Here is a 25,847-nt window from a genome sequence, read left to right as displayed (position 1 = left end):
TGGCAGTTAAATGTTTGATGTCCTTTGTATGGAGCGACCATTGATTAAACATTTATCGACAAGCCAAAGACAGCTTGGAAGTGTCCTCTTGTCTCTTTGCCCATGGTATATTCCAGACACCATTTTACTCACTTTCATGCAAATGCAATGTTTGACCAATAGCTTAAAAAATGTTAGTAATTCAGTACTTGTTTCTGTGAGTAACATGATTTGCTGCATTCTGTGGTCCCAGCAGTTACTTTCTGTGCTAGCCTGGTGCTTTCAAGTGCTCTGCCAGTACCCTAGTCTTTTATAGCAGCAATGTCAATTGTAACTTTGCGAAAGTCTGGATCCATGCCAGATTTTTATAATATTCACCTTAGAAAGATTTTGGGGCCTATTTACAAGCCCCTAGCGCCACCATTGCATCATTTGTTTTGACACAGCGATGGCGGTAAGCAGTCCTCTACAGTGTGCCACATTTACAAACTGGTGCAATGTTTGTAAAGCCTTGTGCCACATTATACCTTCACCAGGTATAATGTATGCAAGGTAGGCGGTCCCACGTAAAAAGCCACACAGAACTGGCACAGTGAAACTTACAAATTTCACTGTAGTTGTGGGACTTCACTGCATCAGAATTGTAACGCCTGCCCAGAGCAGGGGTTCATTTGACTAAGGACTTTTTAACATGGGAGCCTTCCTGGCATCGCTGGCGTAGCGTAATTGTTTTGACGCTAGTCCAGCAATGTGTGGCTTTAGCACCACAGATGCATTAGAATTTTGTGCACCATGGAGCTCTGTATTGTAAATACCGCTCATCCTTGCTGTTGTTAGGGGCGTGCAGGCAGCGCAATTAATCTGATGCATCAGAGCAGATGCGTCAGATTTTTGTAAATGAGGCCCTTGATGCAATATAGCTAACTGATTCAATAGTTACATACTAGGCATTCAGAAAATATGCCATTGAACCGAACCTGCTGGTCCTACATCAGCGGCTCTTGTACCGTGGGCTTCCTGATTTCACTCTGCTACAGAAATTATATCAATATTTCTTAATCTTCAAACCACTCTTTAAGTCCCAAAGTGTGTAAAATATACCACACCACGTACACTGATTTACTCTAGGCCTGAAAAATACAATGTCCATTGGAATATAGATTGTATTTTAAGTGAAACAGAATGATGGAATGGGCTGTCTTTGAAGCTATTTGATAAGATAAACTCATTTCTAGGTTTTAAAAGACTAAATTAGATTGAATTCGATTGCCTTGGAGATCTTTAGGGGTTGTGCTCAGAGTATTGATTTTCATACGAAGCTCCCATTTTCTGGTTAAATCATTCGCATTTTATTATTTAAAGGGCTGTGGGAATGCGGCCTCTGCACGGTGGAGAGAGCTGCAGTGCAACCCACACGAGGGGATCTGGATTTAGGCTAAAAGATGTCCGTGAGGGTGACCTTTTACAAGTTCACCTGGCCTATTATCTCAAGGGATGTGAAAGCTCAACATTTCAGAAAGGAACTTAGTTCAGATGATTAACGCCATTCAGGTTTACAGGCGAGATGCTGTTTTTAAATGTTTTTATAATGTCTCACTTAGTATGGAACAACATAACGGGACAGTAGCGACTCACAGCATTTTGAACAGAGGCAGCTCCAAAAGCCGGAATCGAATAGTGTATGCTTCTAACCTATAAATATCGGCAATACAAGCACTAACCAACTGCTGGTGTGTTGTGCCAGTAAGGTCTGTTCACTTGATAATAGTGTATTGATAGATGTTTTTCATAACCACTTGGTACTGTATTGTAATGATGTGTTTGTATACTGTTTAAGTTGTGACGGGATGTTTTATTTTTGTGTTGCTGTGCTACTTTCGTATTTTATTTTATAGGGTTATTGTGTCTTGTGTTGTTTTGTAGTATTCTTATGAAGAATTATGATCCCATTGTAGTGTTGTTACACTTGGGGTTTGGCATGTTCTGCTTTGTATTGGGTTGTTTTCTTTTTTTTCAAGCTTATTTCTTGTCCTGCTGTTGTAAAGTCTTGTAGAAGTTCTGAGTTGTGTAGATGATTTGTAGTGTGGTAGTTGTATTTGTTTGCTAAGTTGTGTCATCGTTTTGTGATTTTGTCCTGTTTTATTATGGTGTGTTGCTGTTTCGGTGTGTTTTATTGTGTTAACACTTAACCATGTCTCAGGCCTGCCATTGCAAGGCATTTGTGTGCAGTTTCACTGCCACTTCAATTTGGCATTAAGAAGTAATTGCCAAGCCTTAAACTCCCTTTTTTCTACATATAAGTCACCCCTAAGGTAAGCCCTAGGTTACCCATAGGGCAGGACGCCTGGTAGGTAAAAGGCAGGACTTGTACATGTGTGTTTTATATGTCCTGTGGTGTAAAACTACTAAATTTGCTTTTGTTAGATCTGACGCGCTTAGGGTGGTCATCCCTAACTTTTTGCCTGCCTCCCTCCTCTTTTTAGATACTGTTTTTGCTGGTTTTAAGACTCTGCACACTTTACCACTGCTAACCAGTGCTAAAGTGCATATGCTCTCTCCCTTTAAACATGGTAACATTGGATCATACCCAATTGGACTATTTAATTTATTTTTAAGTCCCTAGTAGAGTGCACTATATGTGCCCAAGGCCTGTAGATTAAATGCTACTAGTGGGCCTGCAGCACGGATTGTGCTACCCACTGAAGTATCCCCTTAACCTTGTCTCAGGCCTGCCAGAGTAAGGCCTGTGTGTGCAGTTTCACTGCCAATTCGACTTGGCATTTAAAAGTACTTTCCGAGCCTGATACTCCCCTTTTTCTACATATAAGACACCCCTAAGGTATGCCCTAGGTAACTCATAGGGCAGTGTGCTGTGTAGGCAAAAGGCAGGACATGTACTTATGTAGTTTACATGTCCTGGTAGTGTAAAAATCCTAAATATGTTTTTACACTGCTGTGAGGCCTGCTCCCTTCATAGGTTAGCATTGGGGCTGCCCTCATACATGGCTTGAGTGGTAGCTGCTGATCTGAAAGGAGTAGGAAGGTCAAAGTTTAGTATAGCCAGAATGGTGATATATCATTCTGCTGACTGGTGAAGTTGGATTTACTATTGCTATTTTAGAAATGCCACTTTTAGAAAGTGAGCATTTCTCTGCACTTAAATCTTTCTGTGCCATACAATCCACGTCTGGCTGGGTTTAGTTGACAGCTCCTTGTGCATTCACTCAGACACACACCCCAAACACAGGATACTCAGCCTCCCTTGCATACATCTGCATTTTGAATGGGTCTTCCTGGGCTGGGCTGGGAGGGTGGAGGGACTGCCTTCACACAAAGGACTTCAACACCCCCTACTGGGACCCTGACAGACAGGATTGAACTGAAAGGGGACCTGATGCACTTTCTAAGCCTCTCTTTGAAGTCTCCCGCACTTCAAAGGCCCATTTGGGTATATAAACAGGGCCTCTATCAACTCAGACACTTCCTGGAGAAGAAACTTGTAACCAGAACCTGCATCCTTCAAGAAGAACTGCCTGGCTGCCCAAAGGACTCACCTGACTGCTTTCTGTGAAGGACTGCTGCCTTGCTGTTGTTGCCCTGCTGCCTTGTTGCTCTCTGGCTGTGGTGAAGAAGTGCTCTCCAATGGTTTGGATAGATCTTACCTCCTGTTCCCTGAAGTCTGAGGACCAAAAAGGCTTCATCTCTTCAAGAAGGACTCCTTGTGTGGTGAAATTCGACGCACAGCCTGCCAGAAACGACACACACCCTCACACTGCAGTGAAAATTTCACCGCACGATGAACCGGAATGACACAGCCCGACTTCGTAACGAAAAGATCGACGCAGCGCCAATGTAGCAACCGGACATTTGATGCACAGCCCACTGGATCGACCCACAGCCGACCTGGAATGACGCAGTCCGACTTCCAGAGAGGAATCAATGCAGCGCCTGCCGTGCAGTAGAAAATTTGATGCAATGCGCACTGGATCGGCCCAGCTTCTGTGACTTCATCCTGCCAGCACAGGAAATCAACACACTGTCCCCGGGGCATCTGAACACCCCGCAACCCAAAAAGGATCCAAGACCGATTGCCAGAAATCAACACACAGCCGTCCCTGCGTGAAAACGAAACAACACATCGCTGTGTGCGGCCCGAGAAATTGACGCACACCCCTGTGTTTCCACACTTCTCCTCCTCTGCGGTTCTTTGCGAGATTTTTCATGCGAACCAGGTACTTTGTGCTTGAAAGAGACTTTGTTTGCTTTTAAAAGAATTAAGACACTTTATATCACTTTTCAGTGATATCTCAACATATACTTATTGCATTTTAATCATTTTGACCTGCATTTATCCAGATAAATATTAATTATTTTTCTAAATACTGTGTGTACTTTTGTGGTGCTATATGGTGTTATTGTATGATTTATTGCACAAATACTTTACACATTGCCTTCTAAGTGAAGCCTGACTGCTCAGTGCCAAGCTACCCGAGGGTGGGCACAGGATAGTTTGGATTGCGTGTGACTTACCCTGACTAGAGTGAGGGTCCTTGCTTGGACAGGGGTAACCTGACTGCCAATCAAAGACCCCATTTCTAACAGCTTTCCACTACTGTGAGGCCTGCTTTCATAGGCTAGCATTAGGGCTACCCTCACATAATGTTTGAGTGGCAGGTTCTGATCTGAAAGCTGTAACTAGGTCATATTTTTATCGCCAGAACGGTAACAGAAAATCCTGATTATTGGTGAGGTTGGATTTAATATTACTATTCTCAAAATGGCAGTTTTAGAAAGTGAACATTTCTCTGCCCTTAAAATCCATCTGTGCCTTACAGCCTGTCTCCAATCCACATCGGGCTGGGCTGGTTGAAACACCCTAGTGCATTTCACTCAGACAACCACAAACACAAGATACTCAGTCACAACTGCACTCATCTGCATAATGAATGGGTCTTCCAGGGCTGGGAGTGTTGAGTGCCCTGCCCTCACACAATGGACTGCCAAACCCCCTACTGGGACCCTGGCAGACAGGGTTGTACTGAAAGGGGACCTTGTGCACTTCAGAACCACTCTTTGAAGTCTCCTCCACTTCAAAGGCATGTTTGGGTATATAAACTGGGTCTCTGACCCCTTCAACTCAGACACTTCTGGACCTGAACCTGCAAGCTGTCAAGAGGAACTGCCGGGCTACCCAAAGGAATCATCTGGATTGCTTTGCTGTGAAGGACTGCTGCCCTGCTGTTGCCCTGCTGCCCTGCTGCCCTTTGACTTTGCTGAGAAGTGCTCTCTAAGGGCTTGGTTTGAGCTTGCCTCCTGTTTCCTGAAGTCTCAGGGCGAAAAATTGTTAATCTCTTGAGGAAACGTCTTGTGCGCCGAAAATGGACGCACAGCCGTTTTGCAACCAAGAAATCGCCACACAGCTGAATCAGAATGACGCAGCCCAACTTCCCGAGTGAAGATTTGATGCAGTGCCTGCCTTGCAACAGAAGATATGCCGCACAGCCCTTCCGGATCGACACACAGCCATACTGGAACGACAGAGCCCGTTTCCCCAAGTGGAAACCGATGCAGCGCCTGCTGTGCATCAGAAAATGCAACGCATCACCACCCTGGATCGAAGCAATGCCAGCGACTTCTTCCAGCGTGTCCAGGAATTCCCTGCATCGTCCCTGGGCATCAAAAAGAACCCCGCATCGCAGTGAGAACCCAAGACTGCACGCCAAGAAACAACGCAAAGCCCTTGCAGCGTGGAAAGAAACTACGCATCGTCTGTGTCGCGCCAGAAAATCCATCGCACACCTTATTTTTCCTTGCATCTTCTCCTCTGCAGTCTCCGTGTGTGTAATGTTTGATGCAAACCAGGTACTTTGTGAAACCAAGAGACCTTTGTTGATTTCTAAGATGTAAGACTCTTTTTAATCTTACAAAAGTGTTATTTCAACTTGTACTTATTGAAGCTTTATCGTTTCGAGCTTAATTTAACCAGATAAATATCTTATATTTTTCTAAACCTGTGTGGTGTATTTTTTGTAGTGTTTTCACTGTGTTACTGTTTGCAAATACTTTACACATTACCTTGTAAGTTAAGCCTGACTTCTCAGTGCCAAGTTACCAGCGGGTGGGCACAGGATAATTTGGATTGTGTGTGACTTACCCTGACCAGCATTGTGGTCCCTATTTGGAGAAAGGTGAACACCTCTGCCAACCAGAGACCCCATTTGTAACACTTAACCAATGTGCCATCTCCAGGTCAGACTTTCCAATCGTAGTAGGAGAGTTCAATGGGAAATTTGGTCACTAAGTTAGTAATTATTTCTGTGTTCTCCTTATTAGTAACTTGTGATGTGACAGGGCTGCTTGCTTCTTTGTTTCCACTGACAGACCCAAGGCAAAGGTGTGTATGTGTCCCTGTAACTTTGATCCCATCTCCCAGCCCAGCCTTAGCAAGCAAAGAAATCACTGCTTGTCCTCGTACCTGGAGAACAATTTCCTGGGGAGGAACAAATGCAGAGGACATGAGGCAAGGTACGACGAGTGCTGCTCCTTTTGCAGCAACCAGGGAGGTGGAGCTGCAGTGTTTGGAGTGCTGTACATGTGAAGTGGAGGTCTGCAGTTCAAAGTGGACCCCTAACAGTAAGTGAGACACTGACATCATATGCTGCTGGTGCCATCTTAGGAAAGCCACCCATGGAATGAGTTCACCCTCACTGACTATCCTTAGCACTCTACCAATCTGTTGTGTATCAGGGCAGCCTACAATGACCCCATTGAATATTTTTGCTATGTGTGGCCTGTGCTTAATGTAAGCCAGTGGTTCCCGGGGGTCGGTCGCAGCACTTAATTGTCAACACTGGCACTTATGATAGTCTACCACATGGTGGTGCTGTTTGTCAAATTTAGGGACAAGTACAACAACAGCTGTTTGTGAATTCAGTGCACAGTTAAAATGACAAACACCTGCCTTCCAAGCCATTCTTATAACTTTGGGGTCCTGGATAAGTCTGAATTAGAAGAGTGTGATGCTTAGTAGTTGTGTTACTACTTTCATTGACAGCGCTGGGAGGGGCAATGGATGGTGTAATCTGAAGTGGCCTCCTGAAAAGGGCCACAGCACTATTATTTTTGCAAATTAAGACACCATAACTACAACTGCACTACAGCATTCACATTGGGTGATAGCTGTGAGGCATGCAGTGCTACGACTGCCTTTTGGATGCCCCTGACTTTCCTGCCGCCCTATTTCACTCCCCCCTGGGCATTGTGCTGCTACCACATAGAACTTGCCTACGGTGTGTTAACAACAATATGAATTCACTGCAAGGAATTCACCTGTTCCCCCCAAGAATGTGATGTTCTTTGAGGACATGTGTAATGGTTTACACTAGTACAAACAATGCTCCTTGCCATTTTCCATACCCTAAAGGCATTCTCACTTTTCTCCCTCACCCTCCTTAGAGGAATCTCAAAGTTCCATACCAGCAGACAGGAAGTGGGGGATACAGATGTGGGCTGCTGAGACATAGTTATGATTTAATTTGACATGTATTCTATGCATAGAAAAGACAGAGATAAATGAAACGTGGGCACCATTTCTGTATTAAGTATGCAATAGCCAGAAATCATCTACAGGGCAAGGGTGTCCATTATAGTCCTAGGAAGGACACAATAATGGAATTTTTTTGGGATATCCACATAAGTTACATATATCTTCATACAACAAAACAACGAGCACACTTTCAGCAGGCATGCTTAGAGGGTTGTTAAGGAGTGAATCCTGCAAACAAGGATTCCACACCTTATCTTTTTGGTTAATTGCCTGGACTTGTGCTCTCAGACGAAAGGCAGTAACCCTGACTCGAACTTTCATCTTGGGCTGCTTTTAGAATATTTTGTTGTGGATTACAAATATTATTTTCTACCGGACATTTACCACTTTGATTACATTTATATGCTTTTGAATCTCTGTCAAGAACAGAATTTATATAACAAAAGTAAAAATAAATAAATAATGTAGAATTATTTTTTCTAAGTCCTCTGTTCTTTGCTCTTCTTTGCTGATCCATTGTTTGTGTGTATTTATGTAAGTAAAAATCTTTAATTTTCTGGTATTGTTTGCCATCTTGTATTTTACTTCTCTTAACGTTTAATCATAGCATTTGCACAGTAAGCATTCCATACTATTTCTGTGCAACGTAATAGGTGAGTTAGAGAGAACTCTCACAAGTGCCCTGGCTAGATGAACCTACCCAGTCCATTATTTGGTTTCATGTTTATTAGTGTTCCTAATTTGAAGTCCTGTATTGTGCAGCAACTGACTTGCAGTAATTTGACAGCACTATTAGGGCAATATTGTAATAGTTCATGTGGAGTGTTCAGAGTACCTCACCCATCAGTGGATCAATATTGCATGATCTGCGGTCAGCCACTATGGATAGGAGGAAACCATGGATGTTTGGGGTCATCTACCCTAAAAAGTTGATTTGGCCATGGTAAGTATCCAATGGGACCCTGCTCATTATGAAAGGCAAAGCGAGGGCCAGTGTTTTCAGTGACAAACAGTAGAAAAAAGCCAATCTCTGATTGAAGGTGGATATTTTCAGGGCCCCTTCCTTGAATGTTGTTTGCCTTCAATTCAGGTCTATGGATCAATAGGTTTAGTGACCTGCTGAGGACGTAACCCATTGTGCACTACCATAAGTATTTCTGAGCATGATGGAGCATGACAGAGCATGATGTCTGTTGGAAATGGCCATGTATGTAGGGTTATCCCAACCATTTGCCTTCCTTCTCCTGTTTTTCTGACCTTTTTTGTTGGCTTCAGAACACTGGACACTTTACCACTGCTTATCAGTGCTAAATTACAATGTGCTCTCTCTTCTAAACATGGTATGATTAGTTTACACCCATTTGATTTACTAGTAAGTCCCTTGTAAAGTGGTACACCATATATCCAGGCATTTAAATTAAATACTACTAGTATACCTGCAGCACTGATTGTGCCACAAGCAGAAGTAACCTTTCAAACATGTCTCAGGCCTGCCACTGCAGTGCCTGTGTTTGCAGTTTACTGCAATCTCGACTTGGCATTTAAAACTACTTGCTACACCTTAAACTCCCCTTTTATTACACATGGGTAACCCCTAAGGTAGACCCTAGGTAGTCCTAGGGCAGTGGGCTGTGTAAGTAAAAGGTAGGACATGTACTTTTGTGTTTTCATGGCCTAGTAGTGACAAACTGTTTGGTATTTTACCTCTGTGAGGTCTGCTCTTCTCATAGGTTAGCATTAGGAATTCCCTTATACCTGTTCAAGTGGTAATTCCTGTTAGAGAGGAGGAGCTTTGTCATGTTTGGTACGTTTCAAATGGTAATGATAAATCCTACTTACTGGTGTAGTTGTATTTTACATTACTATTTTCGAAATGCCACTTTTAGAAAATTGGCATTTCTCTGTGCTTATAACCTTTTGTGCTTTGCCGCGTGTCTCCAATACACGTCTAGGGTTGGGTGACAGCTACACTTGTTGTATACTTTTCAGATAGCCACAACACGGGAAGGGCTGTGTGGGACAGATGATACATCTGCATTTGTCTGCATATTGATAGTCTTCCTGGGCTGGGAGAGGTGGTTCATACTTGCATATCAAAAGGTTATACGCTTCCCTCACACAAAGGGCTGATTTACCCCCTACAGATTGTCTGGAGTCAGGGTTGGGCTGAAAGTAATTGTTGTGCACTTCTAAGAGTTACTTTGGAGTCTGCCCCTGATCAAAGACAATTTTGTCTAGGGGCTCTGACCCCATGATTTAAGACACTGCATGGACTTCTAACCAGATGCTGCTGATTCTACGAACTGCACATTGCCAGAGGACTGCTGTGCTACCAGGAGAAACTGCCATTGGGACTGCTTGCTTTGTTGTGCTAACCTGCATGCCTGTTGGGCTGCTGGAGAAACCACCACTCTGGTCAAGTAAACTAGTGTGCTGTCCTGCTACCTGTCTCAGTGCTTTGTGTATGTCCCTGTGCTCTCCAGGGACTGTTAGCATGCCCCCTTCCTGTTCCTGTGGGGTGTTTTGAGGATTCAATAGAATTCCACAATACTGCCCACAATCAGCCAGGGGAGTCATGAGTACGGCCATACACATTGTTTCCATCAGCACGTGCTGAGCGATCCTCATTACTACAGAGCGGCCTTCTCAACTGTATTGCCATATTGCCTCCCAGCAAGGCCCTGTCACAGCCGTGTTGCCTGGCAACCCAGGGCTGGCCAAGCCTGCAAACCTTGAGTCAATGTCCTGCACCCAGACTCAGAGTGGATGACTCTGCATCTGATGCCCACCGGCCTCTGTTCCTGCTCTGAGGGACTGCAGTAGCACCAGAGAGACATTGTTTCGGGGCAGTTGCACAGCACTACAAGAATGACACAGGCACCTGCCCCTTTGTGATTCCAGCCTTGGGGGCCCCAGTGAGCTCTCCCCACTACCCTCAGCAGTGTGTGGGTGCCCACCTTCCTTTTCTGGGAACTGCACCTGGGGCACAAGTTACATGCTCGACATTTAGGAGCTCGACTCCCCAACCTCATGGTAGTGCAAGTTGGTACCTCCTCCCCTTTCCTCCTGTAGTGATGGAACTGTGGGTGCATTGTTTTGACCTAGACTGAAGTGCCCTTTTTTGGGGACCTGAGGGACACTAACTAGATTATGGCACTACAAGGTGAAACCTTAACAGAGGCCCCTGAGCGCAGCATGATGCTGCAGCCAGAAGCTTGCCTTGCATGGGGAAGTTTTGACTAATTTGAAAAGGTCTAATAGGAGTGCAGGTGCTCCTAGGCCATATATTCCTTCCTGAAACAAATGATTATTACTGCAATACGTAGAATTGCTTTTGTGATACTCCTGGAATACCTATGATTGTGTATGTGATATTATTACTGCCATACTTGTGGTTGTTTAATTGAAACTGCCCGTCAGAGCACATCAGCCTTGGAACACATTTTGTACCAGTCTTGAGGGCCATAAAACTATAAAATGAGAATAGTTGTCATAAATATAAATTCCAGAGAGATAGAATGCAGGTAGTCCTCGTCCTGGCGTGGGCACATTTTAGGCCAGCGAGTTCTTGTCCCGATGTCCAACCTGAGGGACGCATGGCCATCTCCTGTGTTGTGTGTGTTGCGTCCTGATTGCCTAGGTGTACCTAACTACATGTGGCATCTACGTTTATGGTGTTTTGGAATGCCCTTGTCCCTCTGGTCATGTGTGCTTTATTGGGGACAATCTCCTAGGACTATTGTATTGTACCTGACTATTTGTGGGATCTCAATCTATGTTGTCCAGTGTGCATATTTAGCTGTCAGCTCAATTTTATCCCACCTGTGACCTTTCAGTTATTAACCTTCAGCCCTGGGTCGCAGAGCCTGTCTGACCAAATTCCTTTGTGCCTGGGTTGATGGAGAGCTCACAATGGGGGATTACAGCAGTGGTAATTCGATTTCATTTGAGTATTGAAATATATAATTCATATACAAAGATACATTACTATCATGCACATCAACACATTAACTCTGCACTGACCTACGAGAGGGTGAGCACAGGCTATCTTTGTTGTGTAACTGACTTGCCCTGACTAGAGTGGTGGGTTCTGGCTGGCATAGGTGCATACCCTAGCCGACCAAAAACCCAATTTCTAACATTGGTGATCAGTGGTGAGGCTAGTGCTTGCATTTGTGTGCTACCACAGTAACTCATTGTTGCACTACAACTCTGCACTTAGGCCATTACTTGTTTTGTTTTCTCCAATTCTCTCAAATTGGTATTTTTACTATTTTCTCCTGCTTCATCTTCCTGCACTTGGGACTCTTGTTGTTTGCACTAGTAGCGTCTTTCCAAAATGGAATCTACCTTTGACCTCAATAACCTGCTATGTTACAGATTGGGGGAGTTAAACGGATTCTATAGGGAGAGGAGACTAGTTGTGAGTGGGGAATCCACCCTATGGGACCTGTGGTTAGCCCTGTATCATTTTGAAATGGCACACTTGGAAAAAGCGTCAACAATGTCATAATAGGTCTCCAAAGAAACTCCTGCTGACAACATCAGACAGCCATTCTAGAATGTCTCTTTTTGGTGATTGCTAGAGATACAGATCTGGACAAAGAGAACATTTGTTTTTGTCTACCCTTTAAAAACATGATGCAATGTTTCCTGAATTTGGTATCCAGCTCAGTGAACTGAAAGAGGATTAGGGGATCAAACACTTTTGGATTCAGGCATCAGCTGATGGCCTGAATTTGAATGCTTTCCAGTTTCCACAAATGTTTTTCTGAGTGCCTCCATACATGCTACTGGAGTGGGTCTGTCCATTTTTATAGTAAATAAGGTTGATGAAACTCCAAGACTTGGGTTCTGACTTTCTGCATGATTCCATCATTTTACTATCTACAACACTGGATCCTCCAACTTGTGATGAATACCTGCTGTTTCATGAGATACATAGTCCATATTGTAGCGCATCACTCATGCTAATGACGATTGGGATCACAAAGCTACCATTTCAGTGCTCTTCTTCATGCTGTAGTGGACCTTGGCATCTGGTGCTTTAACTGCTTCTATAAATAACTCATGTTTTTGCCACCAGATCTGTTTCCAACCTTCAAAGATTCCATTTACAACTGGAAATGTGGTCATTTTGAGAAATATACTTGTGCTACACCAGCATACTGTGACTTCAAAGTATCTGATGAATTCGCCCAGTTCGCTAATTGAATTTCTAACCCTAACAAGTCACCGCCGTTTTCCCACACCACCTCCTTTGTCCCTCCTAAAGTTTCAATGACGTCACTGTTACCATCTCCAGGCTGATGACAGGGGAGCTTCCTTTCGATGACACCCAATTCTCTTTTTTCCTATGTCTTATTTCCATTTAGAAGAAGTGCTCCTTTGCAGGGCATACGGCCAGTGATTCCATGAGTAAACATAATGCAACCTCCTTACAACACTGGAGGCGAGGGCAAAACACAGTGCTGTATTGACGATTGGAATTGCATATACACACTTCTTGGTGGGAGGAGGGAAGAAGGCCAAAGGCAATAATGTATTGTTGCTGTGGTACAGAGAGTTATTGCTTCATTCCTGAAAGGTCAGCACCAGGCCATATTTTGATATCACTGCAACTTTACAGAATTCGTAGCCCAGGTCACCTTCCCATGGTTGCACTTCTCATATCTGAAAAGAAACCACAAAGACTGCATACTTTTTTTGCAGCCACAAGTGAGTTTTAGAGTCCTCTGCCTTACTCATTGAATACAAAGTCTTACCTAACTAAATAGTGGCCCTGTATGCCTCAACAGCATCCCTGCCTGTGTCAGCCTATTGGTTGATACTAGACGAGGTCTGTGCATAATTTCAATTATGCCAGAATAATTGGAGTAATCTTGGTAATTCTGTGTTACTCTTTGACACATAATTGCCGATAAAAACACAATTATCCCTGCTTATAATTAATAGCAATTTGGGGAAAAATTTCTACCCCGAGAGCCCACTCTTGAGTTGATTGTGTTCCGATTCAGAAGGGACCTGGGTTGGCAGTTCAGGCAGGACTACTTCTATCGGAGCAGGGTTAAGATGGATTTGCTTGTGGCTTGGTCTAATTTGAGGTAGCATGGTGAGGAAAAGAACAATGAGTTAGAATGCTACACTGAGCAATTGCCAGCACTTGGACTTATTTCACGCATCCTCCCATCAACTTTTATGTATTTGATGTACCTCCCTAAGTGTCCAAGCATACGTCCAGATGTGGGTCCCATGCTCACTGTGCCACTGGTATCAAGGTACACCTGAATAAAGAGCCCTAATCAGGGTGAAGCCTGTTTTGGGTTGCTTGTGTTTGGGTTCAGGAAGGACCTGGCTTGGCAGTTTGGGCTTGAATGTTCCTACTCATCAGGGCTAAAGATTGATTTGCATATGTCCAGGGCTAAACTGAGGTGGCATGGTGGGCAAAAAAATGATGGGCTGGAATACTACCCGGAGCAACTGCCAGTGATGAGATTTACTTCAAGCATCCGCCCATTACCTAGTGTGCATTGTAGACAGCAGAGCTCAGAAGCATAGAGACTTCTTCACTGCTAACTGAAAGAAATTCTGAGCTAGAATTATACACTTTATAAAGTGTAATTGCATAGAAGTGTTCACTATTGTACCGTATGAAAACATACATGATGCGGCCCCTGATTTTCCTACTAGATTGCAAAAATGTATGACATCGCAAATATTTCATTTTGTGCAAAAATGTTTCTTCCATCTTTAAGTCACTTGGACATGTTTTGTCAAAGCCTGGACTTTTTACCAGCAAATTGGTTCATTTTGGAAGTTGTAGCCTTAGTTTACATCCATTGAATTATTTGGACTCACACACATTAAAACCATGCTGATTTTGCAAAAGATTGTTTCTGGATATTCAAAAGCCAGCTGTGATTCCTAATCCCTAATAATTCTTCTGAACAAAGATTCCTATTGCCACTAAAATGCAACAGTCCTTTGCTGGTTGTATGTCAGAATATCATATGCAGAAATATCACTTGGTACAAACATAATTTCCTAAATGAAACTTGTAAACATATCTTCCCACTGAGTGTAGATTTTCTACTGTTAACACCAATGAGGCAATGTTTTTAGGACACAATATTTATGTCAGGTGATATTCTGCTAGTCATATTCTGGTAGAAAAGCCCTTAGATTTTATGATTTGTTAGCTGCTGTAGGAAGCTTTGTATGGACAGTGGACCAGAGGTGGGAGTTGGAGGGAGGTGGTATAGTCGTAAATGTCTGGAGTCATCATTTCCTCTGTTCTAATCCTCGCTGCAGGAATTTTAGCGGATCATATTATCAGCTGAGAAGGCACAGCTAACCCCAATTGATTAGAGCTTAATGGCTGACTCTGCTGCCACTAAGGCAATTAGAAGACAATGATAGATTAGTTAATCCACTGGTACTGCTTTGTGAGATCCTGGGTAGATTCACATATATCCTTAGGCCTCAGTTACTAAGCTATAAACTGGCAGTACTTAATAGCTGGTTTGTAAAATAGGTCTTCAGAACTGGCTAAATAAATATGAGTAAAAGTAAGGTCTGTTGCTACGGTCTGTGTTTAACTCTTAAGAGCCTGTACACTCCCTACTAAGGTGGTCATTCTAACCCTGGCGGTAAAAACCGCCAGGGCGAATGATCGCGGTGGCACCGCCAACAGGCTGGCGGTGCACCGCTGGGCATTCTGACCGCGGCGGTTCAGCCGCGGCCAGAAACGGAAAGTCGGCGGTACACCCGCTGCCCTTGAGAATCCTCCATGGCGGCGGAGCGCGCTCCGCCGCCATGTGGATTCTGACACCCCCTACCGCCATCCTGTTCCTGGCGGGTCTCCCGCCAGGAACAGGATGGCGGTAGGGGGTGCCGCGGGGCCCCTGGGGGCCCCTGCAATGCCCATGCCAATGGCATGGGCACTGCAGGGGCCCCCGTAAGAGGGCCCCACAAAGAATTTCAGTGTCTGCCTAGCAGACACTGAAATTCGCGACGGGTGCTACTGCACCCGTCGCACTCCAGCAACTCCGCCGGCTCCATTCGGAGCCGTCTTCATCGTTGCTGGGTCTTTCCCGCTGTGCTGGCGGGCGGCCTTTTGGCGGTCGCCCGCCAGCACAGCGGGAAAGCCAGAATGGCCGCCGCGGTCTTGTGACCGCGGTGTGGTCATTTGGCGGTAACCGCATGGCGGGCGGCGACCGCCGCCCGCCGCGGTTAGAATCACCGCCTAAGTGCCTTACAGATAGAATGGTGACTTTCAGAAGTATGGGCCACATGTTTCAAGCTTTTTTCTGGTCGCAATAGGGCCGATCTCGAGAATTGGCCACTTTGCTCCGGGAAAAAAAGCATTTTGGCATGTTTCAAGCTAAAACTGTGATTTGGTAGCAAGCTACTACATCACGGTTTTTGTTTGCGACCAAATACCAATTCAGTATTTGGAAAAGGCTCCCCTTCCAATTACCGAATTGAAAATGTATATAATAATAGTTTTCTAAGAGCAGGCAGTGGTCCCACAAACCACTGACTACTCTTAAAAAATGAAACCCCAAACTTTTATTTTTTGCTTTTAAATGCATACCATTTTCCTTTGAGGAAAACGGGCTACGTTTAAAAAAAAGATTGTTCTATTAAAAAGAATTACAGACATGGTGGTCTACTGACCGCTGCAAACCACCATCCTTGAGATGGCTGTGATTCCTAATGAGTTGCAAATTGCAAACTACTTCATTAACTGAATGAGGTTGGTCCATATGCAACCCACTAGAAATTACTAATGAAACTCAAGAGTTTCATACATTAGGAATATTGATTTGCTAATTGTGATTCAGGGGGAACCCAATTAGGAAATCGGTATTCCTAAAGTTAGCACTTCTGGCCCTTTATTAACCAGAAATGTGAGACTGGATGGTCCTTTCATTGCAAATTGTGTGCCTTACAATGCTTTTATGTTGCAGGCAGTGAGGTCTTTATTTTGACTACATTTTGAATAATTGTTATCTGTCCAGCAAAAGGTGATAGTGTCTTTAGGATTCAGAATCGTTTCTGAATGTCATAGTGACGAGGACCCCCTTTCTCAAAGGTGACATGATGTATCACTGTTGATAATTTTATTGAAAAGAAATAAAATTCTTTAAAATTCTTCCAAGATTATTTGTAGGGTAGAATTTTCTGACTCTAGTTGCTTAACACACACATTGCACACCTAAGTGTGTGGAAGGCGACTATAATGGAGTACCCTTTATTATAAATTCACCATGGAATACTGGTAGGAAAATGTGGGACAACCAGAATGTGGAGCTCTAGTAAGGTCTGACACCCTCTCCTTTCACTACTGGTTGTCACTGAACTGATGAAGGCAATGATATGTTGCTTCAGTCTGTTTACAAGACGGAGCAGCCAATCAGTCACCTTACAATTTGATGTGATTCAAGGTTGGAGAACATACAATTGTGGCAACACCTAGCTCCGCCCTTCTACGTTAAATTATTGGTTGAACACTTTTATTCAAGGGATTCTGAAGTCCTGACAACATTACATTTCTATCGAGTGTTTAGCAGTTCTATGGAGCAGGACTTCAGCAGATGGCTTAAATTTCAGCTGAATGGAATGGTTTTCATTAGGTGGGAAGATGTTCAGCTCTGTAAACCCTAAATAAAGAAACTTCAGGGCACATTTATGAGAGGCTTGCACCGCTGGAGTGTCACTTTGTTTGATGCTCCAGTGGCGCAAGCTTCTGAACTATATCTGTGAGGCCATGCAAAGTCACTTTGCGTGGCATTTCATGGTCTCATAGACAGCCGCCACCCGTCCTTTGGGGCTGAAGGGCCAGCCCCTTGCCTTTTGCCCCTCAAGAAGAGTGTCTGTCAAGCTGAGCAAAGGTCAGCCTGACAGACAATCTTCATTTTCAGGTCAGACAGCCAGGAGCTAGACATGCGCTATTTGCGTAGTCTCCTGGCTGCGTGAGCTGAACTTTGCTGGGATGAGGAGGTCACAGTTCCTGTGGGCGTGACCTCCTCAGCTCAGCTCACCAAAGGTCCTTGAGGCATTCCCCCTCTGTGATGACGGGTAGTATCACTCATTGCATCAGACCTGAGTGATTCAGCTTTAAGTCCTGAAGCGCCAAGGGCAGAGTGTTAGTCACTGACACAGTGTGACAGAGTGGGGTGGGGTGGGGTCAGCAGTCTCACTAACCCATCCCACTCTATGACGAAGGCAGCAGTCCCAACTCTCCTAGGACCTCTGAGGCTTAGGACTGCTGCCTTCTCTCAATGCCTGACCTAAGGTCAACCAATGAGAGAAAGCAGCAGTCCCAACCCTCCTGGGGCTTCTGAGGCTGAGCTGCAGGTAAGTGTTTGAGTTTTTTTTCTCATTAATGTTTGGTATGTTCATGTTTGAAGATTTGGCAATGAGTGTTGTGAATGGATGTTTGTGTGTGTATGCGTGTGTGTTTGTGAATGAATGATTGTAAGTGAGTGTGTATGTGTGTGTCCCATCCACCCCCTCCCTCCTAAAATTACCAGCTGCCACTGCTCATAGATATGGAGTAAGGCAAAGCAGCTCAAGTCACTGCAATGCCTTACTCCGTGCCGGGACTTAATGTCCTTTGCAGTGGGTTTTCCCACACAACACCCATGGATTTTGATCTTTCCCAGATGTACTTAATGACAGAAACCTGTGGCAGCGCCAAAAGCTTACTCCTCCCCATGGGTGGCTTAGCAGGAGAAATATTAGTATTTCTCTTCGTTTTTTCCTTTTTCCATGTGTGTTGCATTCTGCAGCACACATAGAAAGAGGAAAACTCCTCTCAGGATTTTTTTTTTGTGCAAGAAGGTACCCCTTCTTAGTGAAAAATGAAATAGGCTGTTTGTCACTACTAGGACATGTAAAACAGAAAGGTACATGTCCTACGTTTACCATTCACCGAACTCTGCCCATAGGGATTTCTACTGCCTTAGTGACTTAGATGTAGTAAAAATGGAGTTTAGGCCTTGGCAAGAAGTTTGAAATGCCAAGTCAATGTGGCAGTAAACTGCGCACACAGGCACTACGGTGGCAGGCTGACACAAGTTTGAAAGATTACTCCTGTGGGTAGCACAGTCAGCGCTGCAGGTCCACTAGTAGCATAAGATTTCCAGGCCCTGGGTATATGCTATACCACTTTACAAGAGACTTACAGGTAAATTTAATATGCCAAACAGGTGTAAGCCAATCATACCAAGATTTAGGGGAGAGAGCACATGCACTTTAGCACTGTTTAGCAGTGGTAAAGTGCCCAGAGTCATAAAGCCAACAAAGAGGGTCAGAAAAATAGAAGGATAAAGGCAACATTTTGGGGTTAACCTTTCAGAAAGGACCATTTCCAACTTTATTTACAAATTAATATATTCTAAATGAATTACTTATTTTATACACATTTCATTTGACGAGTTAGTGTGATGTAACATTTATTTTGTTAGCTCTAGGTTACAAAATATATTTTTAATTTAATTTACGTTGACATTTTATATTTAAAATATTAATTTCCAAAGAACAATAAACTAAGAATTTTCCTTCTACTTTTACACAGGGAAATCTCCATCACAGTTGTGGACATTTCCATCTACATATGCAAAATTACTAGTAGTGACTTTCAACGGCGGCTGGTGAAGTTTGAAAGTGGTGGGCGTAAAATGAAAGCATGAATTTGCCTGAGTGAGAACAATTATTCTTACAGGAATTCAGAAATGATGCTCCCCTCAAAAAATGTTTTTAAAAACATAACGTAAAATAGTGCAGCACAATTTCTTCAATAATATGATGAAAAGCAATAGTTTTCACAGGTATTTTTAATGAAACAAAGTCAGATGCTCATGAAGTACCTGCTATAGTGCCCTGCTCCTCAAGGCCTTTTTGCAAAAAATGTTTTTTATGCCTTGGGTTGGAGCCGGATGGAGTTCCAAAACAAGAAGCATTGATGGAGTAAGGAGCATTGTGCGCAATCTGTTGTATGAATATGTCACACAAAAGCAGTGCTTTGAAGTGACCCCTCACTCTTTGCTTCTGACACTATGGAGAAAGTGAATAAACATATGTGTTTAGTTAATGCAGCTTTCTTTAGATACATAGATTGTTAAGAGACTTGAGCTTCAGTTATATGCACAGAAATGCACAGCATTTTTATGTACTCGCGATTCACACCAATTATTCTAACTCTACTTGCTTCTAATGGTAGCACAATCGTTGAATTTTTGGCATCTCTTAATGTTTCCTTCTAAACACCAATTAGAACGTTTAACATACATGCCGTGCATGCTGAAAAAATGGATTCTTAACGAGTTGTCCAGATTCATGCTCTGTGAGCTAACTGCTCTGATGCTGTGACATTCCTGCATGTTGGTACATGATAAATTTTCATGGTAACCAAGTATGCTTTGTGTCCTTAGCCATTTCATACCACTCACCTGATAACCCTACCTTTCCAATACCAATCAATATTTATGCCTCTGTTGTATGATGGCTGGACAGCCCCGGGTTGGTCACATCTATCCCAGCAAATTTAAAAAAAATTGGCATATGTCCATATTTTCTGAGAGGGCCCACTAATTTAAGTTTTCTTGTGCTGCGGTTCTGGACTTGTTAGTGACACATGTTGGAAAGCAATTTATTTAACGCAACAAGTGATACTGTGTGTAAAAATTACACTTAGTGATTGAATGGCAGTGTTTTTAAGTTGGCGAGCACTGTTACTCTAATTATTTTGCATATATTGCGTATTTAGGGCCAGATGTAGCAAAGGTTTTTACCCATTCTGTGTCTTTGGGAAAAAGTGTTTGTACATATGGCCCTTAATTCCTTTTGAAAATTCTACGTAACGTAACATACGTATGACAAATATATCTTGACATTTTTTGGTGAACTTTGAAACTTTTACTATCTCTTTTACTCCTAGGGAGGCAATCATGGGTGCTTCATGGAGATAATAAGCAGCACAAAGATGTGCATCATAAGAATAATAGCCTTGCTTTGTTTTTCTTTTGTCGCATTGTGTTTCTGAAATGGGACAAAGATAATGTTTAAACATGGATTAATAAATCGGTCTGCCAACCTCCCTGCACCTCACACATACCCTCACAGCATTTGTGAGGGAGTGCCATATTGACCTGTGGTTTATGGAACAGTAAAACAATATAACCATTAAAACAGAACTTCAGCATGTTCAGTTGGTAGCAGATGCTCCAATTCAAAAATCACAGTAATTTATTTTGGAAGCAACTTTCAAGGAACCTTCACATGGAAAAATGTAGGCTAATATGATTTTGTTGCATGCCTTGCTTGGGAAATATTTTCAGGGCTCGGGTTTTAGTGCTGTTTCAGGCACAGCCACCTCTAACCTGAACCTTGTACCTTCCCTCCTAGTGTCTGAGAAGGGTCACATGATGTGGGTCAAACAGCTGAGGGCAAAACAGTTCTGCAGTGCGAATCCTGCAGAAGCTGATCAGATAGATTATGAGCACGGAAACTATGAACTGGATTCTGCGCAGTGGATCAATGAAGCTCGAGCTGACACTGTGCAGAATCCAGTGCATCTTCCTACCTACAGCCTCCAACCACACCCTTTCCCCTCTCATGAGAGAGTGAGGTGGGGTCAGTGAGGCTGCCTGACCCCATCCTACTCTGTGACGAATTAGGGAAAGATAGACTGGCAAGGCTGCAGTCAGCTGACGTGAAGCCCCTGGCACTACAGGGCTTCACCATGAAGGGCCCAGTGCAAACTTTAATGAAATGTCATCAAGGGGTGGAGTCCTGCTTAGATGGCTGGTGCTTTGCTGGGATGATTACCTCACAGGCCTCAGGGCTGTGAGACCGTCAGCCCAGCAATATGTTTACTGGCAGACTGTGAATAGTGCACATGCATGCCATCCATCAATTTTAGGAACTGGGACAGATCGTTAGTGCTGTGAGTGCATATGTGTATATAAGATAGAGACTGGTACAATGCCTGAGTAAGTATCTTTTTGTTTTTATTCCCCATTGCATTTTTTGAAGCCTGGAGCAGGAAATCGCAACAAAACAAACAGGGTCACCTCTCCAACGCCCACCAGGGGGAGCTGCCCCTGGTGACTTTACCTTTCTAGACGGAGGGGTCAATGCAAATTTATATAAGTGAATTTGGGAATGAAAGGAACTACACATTTCTGTCAGGCAAAGTGTGAAGTGTGTAGTCTTTTCAGTTTGTATACTTTTCCCAACACAGAAGAATCCAGATCTAGGCTTATTGTTACCATAACTGGATTCCCTAGTATAGTTATGTAGGACCATAATTCCCTCAGCCAGGCCTTAATGAAATTCACACTTTGTGCTCCGTGGCTGAGTGAATAATTTATTGTGCTGTACCAAGTAGCAGAACAATAACCTTAGTGAACAGTATGCCCTTTTCAGGGAATCAGAAATTCTCTGCTGAAGGAAGGGCTGGAATTTCCATAGCCATTCTCTGGAACTGCTTGAAACTTAGCAGAGGAAAGCTCAGACTGATGGCAATGGAGAACAGTCACACACTTTGTGTTAGACCTGACACCCTTGGGTGGTAGCCCCCCCAAACCTTTTGCCTTCATCCCTTCTGTTTTAATGATTTGTTTTTGTTGGCTTTAGGCCTCTGTGCACAGTGCTAAAGTGCATATGCCTTCTTCCTATAACAAGGTGTAATTAGCCTCCAGCTAATTAGCACATTTAATTTATGTGTAAGACCCTAGTAAATGATACTACATGTACTAAGGGCCTGAATGTTACATGCTATTAGTAGCCCTGTAGAACTCATTAAGCGACCTACTGATCTAACCTTTTAACCTCTTCGCTGTCAGGCCCTTTCCCCCCTCAAGTGTCAGGCCTTTTTTTTGGGCTATTTGGGACAGTTCATGCTTAGGCCCTCATACCTTTTTGTCCACATAAGCTACCCATGGCAAATTTGCATCCTTTTTTTCCAACATCCTAGGGATTCTAGAGGTACCCAGAGTTCATGGGTTCAATTAGCCAAAATACAGCAAAGGTTTTTTTTTGTTTTTTTTTTTTAAATGGGAAAAAAGGGCTGCAGAAGAAAGCTTGTGAGTAGTGAAAAATAAGTGTCAAGGAAACCTTTGTATTTCCAAAATGGGCATAATTTAAGGTGTTGAGAAGCAGCGCTTATTTGCACATCTCTGAATTCCGAGGTACTAGCATGTGAATTACAGGGCATTTCTCAAACAGACGTCTTTTTTACACACTGTCTTACATTGGAAGGAAAAAATGTAGAGAAAGACAAGGGGCAATAACACGTGTTCTTCTATTCTGTATTTCCCCATGTCCCCCTATAAAAATGGTAACTCACTTGTGTGGGTAGGCCTAATGCCCACGAAAGGAAACACAACATGGACAAATCACATTTTCCCAAAGAAAACTGACCTGTTTTGCCTAGCTATGGATTTTGACCTCTAGCTCAGCCGGCACCTAAGGAAATTTATCAAACCTGGTCATTTTTCAAAACTAGACACCTAGGGCAATTCAGAATGGGGTGACTTGTGGGGCTCTCACCAGGTTTTATTACCCAGAATCCTGTGCAGACCTCAAACTTTGGCAAAAAAACACGTTTTCCTAAAATTTCGGTGATGGAAAGTTCTGGAATCTGAGCGGAGCCACAAATTTCCTTCCACCCAGCATTTCATCAAGCCTCCGATAAAAATGGTCCCTCACTTGTGTGGGTAGGCCTAGGGCCCGCTTTAGGAAATGTCCCAAAACACAACGTGGACACCTCAAAATGATCTATTATAAAACTACCTCTTTTTGAGGGCAACTGCGTTTTCGGTCCTGGGTGCGGCGGTCATTTAGGGAAACCTACCAAACACAGACATTTTTTAAAACTAGACACCTAGAGGAGTCCAGGGAGGTATGGCTTGCGTGGATCCCCCAACATTTTCTTACCCAGACTCCTCTACAAACCTCAAATATAGCTAAAAAAATCACATTTTCCACACTTTCTTTTTAGGATCACTGTGCCGGTACAAATGTCCTACCACCCAATGTTTCCCTCAGTCTGCCGATAAAAATGATACTTGTGTTGGTGTCTTAGGTGCCTGCAATATGAAAAGGCCAAAAACGTGTAGAGATTGAGGGGATAGCACAGCGAGTTGACAAGCACATTTTTAGGCTGCCTCTGCTTTGGGGACCCACACAAGTGATGCATCATTTTACTTGGGAGACTGAGGGTAACGCTGGGTGGTAGGAAATGATTGCCAGCGTGGTGATCCTACAAAGAAAAGTGAGGAAAATATGTTTTTAAGCGCATTTTGAGGTTTGCAGGGAGTATGGGTAAGAAAATGTTGGGGGATCCATGCAAGCCACACCGTCCTGGACTGCTCCGGATGTCTAGTTTAAAAAAATGTCTGGGTTTGGTAGGTTTCCCTTGATGAAGGCCGCACCCAGGACCAAAAACATAGGTCGACCCCCTTTGTAATAGATCATTTTGATGTATTCACATCCTTCTGTGATGTTCCAAACACTAAAATTGTGAAAAGAAATGCACTTAGATTATGTTAAAAAGACCCCTCACCCACCAACCAAGTTGGTGGCATGCTTCATCAACTAGTTCCCACCTGAGACACCTAGCATGTCACGGGTGTGCTGCAACACCTGATTACAGTGGAGCAGGTTTTGTAATTGTTACCACACATACTGGTTGGATTTGGCATGAGGATGATTTATGGATCAGTAGATCAAATTTTATTAACAAGGGATTTCACAAAAATGAAATGCACTGTTATAACTGAAAGTCCAAAAAACTGAATCAATGACTTACAGCTCGTGAGCTGTAAAGCTCTGTCAATGCACCAACTGCTTTACAGTCCATTCACACACCTTTCATTCATGACATGCATAAGACCATTCAGGCTGCGGACCAGCACATTACAACACTTGCATCAACAGACAGCGCCATTCAAGGGCCCATCACTTACATATGTCCACATGCCTGATACAGCAACAACACCAGCTGTTGGGAGTGTGTGGACTGGCGTTTGGATAGCAGTGTGTTGCAGTGGCCAACAGCAAGTCACTATTTACACTGTCAGCCAAGTTCCACTTCACGCACACCGCCAGCCAAGTGCCACTCCACGTACACCGCCAGCCAAGTGCCACTCCACGCACACCGCCAGCCAAGCACCGCTCCATGCACACCGCCAGCCAAGCGCCACTCCACACACACCGCTAGCCAAGCACCATTCCACACACACTGTTATCACTTTGTTTAAACAACAAAGAATTCACTAATTATAAGTAAGTACAAAACTACAAACACAAAAGCTCTAACTAAATACATGACAGTAATGCCAACCAACAGCCGTTTAAGGTTCCATCCTCTGATCTACTCTATCAACACCAACCATGTGCTTACTGTAGTCTAAAATGCACACAGGTTTGCGCACTTCAGCAACTCGACCCCAAACAGCCACAGGTGAAGTACCCTCATCATGGATGGTAGTTAGCATGTAGACATCCCTCCTGTCTGAACATTTCAGAGGTAGCAGCTCATCATTGCACAAGGCACAGCACTGTCCCCTCTCAAGTTTTTTACAGACAAGCTCCCTTGGATACCCTTTCCCATTAGAACAGATTGTGCCACAAGCAACAGTGTCCACTCTGAACAATTCATTGAACTGCACTCCAGTGTAAAGTTATCTACATACAAATGGTGACCTTTGTTAAACAGTCGTCTACCAAGTTCCCACGCAATTTTCTCACTAACTCCAAAAGAGGGCTGACAACCGGGATTGTCAATGCTTGAACCCCTACCAGTGTAGACCCGGAAGTAATAAACATATCATGTACTACTTTCATACAGCACATACAATTTAATTCCATACCGTGCCTTCTTTCTAGGAATTTACTGCCTAAAAATCAAACAACCCTTGAACAGGACAAAAGACTCGTCCACACTTATTTCTTTGCCTGGAACATACACTTCTGAAAAACGTTCTACAAAGTTATGAAGGATAGGTCTAATCTAAAAAGACGGTCATAATCAGGGTGATCTTGTGACTAGGCTAAAGCATTGTCAACAAAATCCAGCATCTGAAGAAGAAGCAAATACCGATTACGAGTCATTGTTGCAGGAAATATAGCCATTGGCATCAAGGGACTAGTAGACCAATAGGAAGCCAGTGATGGCTTCCTTATCAACCCCATCAAAAAAGTCAAACGCAAGAACTTTTTCATCTCTTCCAGATTTGTGGGAATGCACTCGGTAGCTCTAGACTGAGGCCAGAGTCTAGCTGTGTTGTCCCTCAAATATTGCTCTGCA

General features: G+C 43.6%; 1 protein-coding gene across 1 annotated transcript in view; it reads left to right on the top strand.

The window, feature by feature from the left end:
• The window catches only part of EPHA10 (EPH receptor A10), a 1,402,205-nt gene that overhangs the window by 1,236,374 nt on the left and 139,984 nt on the right, over positions 1 to 25,847 (top strand). The window lies entirely within an intron of this gene.

Source organism: Pleurodeles waltl, chromosome 3_1 (assembly GCF_031143425.1).
Source record: "Pleurodeles waltl isolate 20211129_DDA chromosome 3_1, aPleWal1.hap1.20221129, whole genome shotgun sequence".
NCBI lineage: Eukaryota > Metazoa > Chordata > Amphibia > Caudata > Salamandridae > Pleurodeles > Pleurodeles waltl.
This window is presented reverse-complemented; position numbering and strand designations above follow the sequence as displayed.